Source organism: Corapipo altera, unplaced genomic scaffold (assembly GCF_003945725.1).
Source record: "Corapipo altera isolate COAL_440 unplaced genomic scaffold, ASM394572v1 295, whole genome shotgun sequence".
Classification (NCBI taxonomy): Eukaryota; Metazoa; Chordata; class Aves; order Passeriformes; family Pipridae; genus Corapipo; species Corapipo altera.
Window position 1 is genome coordinate 3,633,483 of NW_020884936.1, and position 4,074 is coordinate 3,637,556.

Sequence of the window (4,074 nt, forward strand, 5' to 3'; positions counted from 1 at the left end):
GCCAGAAGGGAGAGAAGGAAGCACTTAGGGAAGCAGAGGAGCCAGGAGATGTTGAAAATGGATCAGCACAAAATGAGAACCCAAAATAAACGCCATCTGCAAGAGATTGTTAAGGTTAAAAAAACAAAAAGGAAAGAAATTCTGCTAATGGCATCACTCTGGTGACTCAGGACAACTGGTTCTGAATTTGGGAAGATCCCAGGTGCTGCAGTACTTTCTAGACAGTGATGATGAATTTTCATTTCAGCAGTGAGGGAATAACTGAGCAGTCACAGACAGAGGCAGGTCGTTGAGCCAGCAGGGAACCTGCACAAGAGGCTATGGAAAGGCTCCTCCAGCTTCCTGACCTGTTACATTGATTTTTTTTAAGGTGTTTTGGCACACTAAGGAAGCTCTGGAAGACTGGAAAACACTGAGAGGTCAGTAAATAAAAGGGAGAGTTTTTAAAGCACTCTTTAAAAACTCAGGCTGTTGTCAACCCCAGTAAACCCAATTACATGGAATTTCATTAGTAGGAAATTAAGGGAACATAAAAGAGTTAACGTCAGCCAGATGGGCTTAAGGAAAATAGGATCTGTCAGGCAAACTCCGTCATTTTTCAAGGAGATTATGAGCTGGGAACAGGCATCTTTGATGCATTTGTGTGGGTCCTGCATGATGATTTGATTAATAAATCAGAACAATACATATTCAGCTTGTTTGTGTCAGTGACTGGTAAGAATAAATAAACTTCTTGCAGACGGGCTTTCAAATGGTACAAAGTTTGTGTGGCAGCAAATGACAAGGACAAATCCCAGGCTGCTCCCGAAGGCAGATGCAAGCCATGAATATTCATGCGAAGGTGACCAAATCCCACGTGTCCAGCGACAAAGAATGGAGCTTTTCTTACAGAATGGAAAATTTTATCCCCAGAATTGAAGGTGAGGGTGGGGAATCAGCTGAACATCAGGCTCAGGGTGACCCCGGGGCCAGCGGGGCTCAGAATGGTGCTCACACAACAGGGAGGAGGAGCAGACGGCTGATAATCTCCTTGTGCTTTGTTTTGCCGGGTTACTCGATTTCTGCTGCTTGATAACAACATCGCGGGCTGATCCCACTTCCCGGGCTGATCCCCCAGCGTGGCAGCCGGGCAGGGGGGGATTCTGCCCCTCTGCCCCTGTCTCAGCTGAGACCCCCCTGCAGAGCTGCCTCCAGCCCTGGGAACAACAGCACAAGGACGTGGAGCTGCTGGAGAGTCCAGAGGAGGCCCCAGAGATGCTGCCAGGACTGGAGCCCCTCTGCTCTGGAGCCAGGCTGGGAGAGCTGGGGGGGTTCCCCTGGAGAAGAGAAGGTTCCAGGGAGAGCTGAGAGCCCCTTGCAGGGCCTAAAGGGGCTCCAGGAGAGCTGGAGAGGGACTGGGGACATGGCATGGAGGGACAGCACGCAGGGAATGGCTTCCCACTGCCAGAGGACAGGGATAGATGGGATATTGGGAAAGAATTGTTGTCTGTGAGGGTGGGGAAGCCCTGTCCTAGGCTGGGCAGAGAAGCTGTGGCTGCCCCTGGATCCCTGGAAGTGTCCAAGGCCAGGTTGGAGCAACGTGGTCTAGTAGAAGGTGTCCCTGCCCATGGCAGGGGGTGGAATGAGACAATCTTTAAGGTCCCTTCCAACCCAAACCATCCAGTGATTCCATGACTGATTACAAATTCCCATCTCTGTGCTCAACCCCTTTGTATCATAACCCAGTGGACTGAGCAGCACTCTCCCACCAGAGAAAAACAGACCTTGTTTCAGAGATCTTTATTTGTGGTAACACCATTCCCTGATGGAACACTCAGGATTGATCCTGGCATTGGTGTCATCCATAGCAGTTCTCATCCTGTAATTAAAGCCATTAAGGGTCGTTGCCAGCCACTCACTCTTGGACCACTGGTGTTTAATCCTGTTTAACAATCTCAGCTGAGACAGAGCAATAGTTACCACTGACTTCAGGAATATTGGCTCAGTCCCCCACAGCACCAGCCCCACTAATTTGAAGGATAACAATAATCCTCTTAGCTGGGAACAGCGGTGGATGCTGGGATCCCCTGATTCTGCGCCGGAACTGGGTTTGTATCACACACTGAGCATTCCCAGAGCCACAGGCAGCTCATCCCAGCGGTCTGAACTCCAGAGCAGTTTAAATCAGCGATGATCTGCTCCTCAGCAGCCATCAGGGTGATGCCTTAAGGGTTTGCCCCTGTTTTGCCTTAAGGGATTGCCCCTGTTTCGCCACGAGGGATTGCTGGAAGCTCCAGCCTTCTCCAGGGATGTCCCAGCTCAGGCCTCTGCAGAGCAGCCAGAGGAGGCTGTGCTGTACTTCCCCATGATCCAGCTCCTAATCCATCCCCTGGGTCGGGATTCCCCTGCTATTTCAATCTCCTTTCCTTCTACTGCTGTCCTGTGTCTTTGCTTCTTGGTCCTCGGAAAGCTTCTACCAGATCTCCATGGTGACAGCCATCGGATTTCCTCGTGGTGTCAACACATCCAGAGTGACACCCATCTGGTCTCGCAGGGAACCAGGTTTGGGAACCACAGGCATGATGGGCAGGAGCTGGGGAATTCCACGTGGGCTAATCAAGCTGGAGCACAAGTCTGATGAGGAGCAGCTGAGGGAGCTGGGGGGGCTCAGCCTGGAGAAAAGGAGGCTCAGGGGGGACCTTTTGGCTCTGCAACTCCCTGACAGGTGGGGGGAGCCGGGGGGGATCAGGCTCTGCTCCCAGGGAACAAGGGACAGGAGGAGAGGGAACGGCCTTAAATTGCACCAGAAGAGGTTTAGTTTGGATATTGGGGAAAAGTTTTTCATGGAAAGGGTTGTCCAGCCCTGGCACAGCTGCCCAGGGCAGTGGTGGGGCCCCATCCCTGGAGGGATTTAAAATCCCTGTGGATGTGGCATTTGGGGACATGGGTCAGTGGTGGCCTTGGCAGTGCTGGAGGAGTGCTTGGACTTGATGATCTGAAAGGTCTTTTCCTACCTTAACAATTCTTAACGATTCTAAATTTTCACCAAGCTCTCCTTGCCACTCCTGCATTGTTCCAGTCAGGGAGCCCCATTTTCGGGAGTTATTTTATCCCTTTCTCATTTAAATAAGTGACAATACAGGTGTTCCTGCCCTTGTCAGGGGGGTTGGAACGAGATAATCTTTAAGGTCCCTTCCAACCCAAACGGTTCCACGATTCCATGTTATTCAGACCAGCAGCGTTCAACCTTCCCAAGCAGCGGTGAGGGAGGTCCGAGGTGTGCTCCTACAATCCGAGTGGATTATTTATATCTCAGAAGAAGAAACAATAAAAACAAATGCAGAAACCCATGGTGGCATCCACAACCTGGGCTTGATCCTGCTTTTCATCCCACCGTGTCCCTGGCAGAGCGTGGGATTCCCGTGCAAGGACAGCTCTGCTGCACCTGATAACGGGGTTGGGAATGGGACCTTCCAGTGCCCGTTTTCACAACACGAATTAACAACGACAACAACAACAACCACCAGCTGCTTCCAAAGGAAGGATTTGCACTGAGAGGGGCAGCGCTGAACGGTGAGGAGACCTTGACATCCCAGAATGTTTCTGCAGGATAACGGTGTTTTCCAGGGGAAGCTCCACTGTGTCCTTGGGAGCAGAGGCCTCTTGGGTGACACAGCTGAGGGGGGATGCAGAGCAGCTCAGCAGCGGGTGGGATGGTTCAGGATCAAGCTCAAAGGTGGTTTGGTGTCAGCAGGAGTTTCCTTTGGGAGCACAGTCAATGGCACCTTTTTAAGGTGGGGGTAACATCATTTACAGGGCTGAGGGAAAGGATGGGGCAGGAGGAGCTGAGGGTCATCCCTCAGGGGGTAGGGGATGCCTCTGCTTGGGGCAGTGACACAGGTTTGTTCCTGCTGGGAGGTCATGATGGTGTCACTGCCATGGGGTTGTGTTCCCTCATGGGGGAGGACATGAGGGCCCTGTTATGGGGCTGTGTCAGTCATGGTGGGTGTCATAGGGCTGTGCCCTCTTGCAGAGGAGGACATGGGATCCCTGTTATGGGGCTGTGTCAGTCATGGTGGGTGTCATGGCCATGGG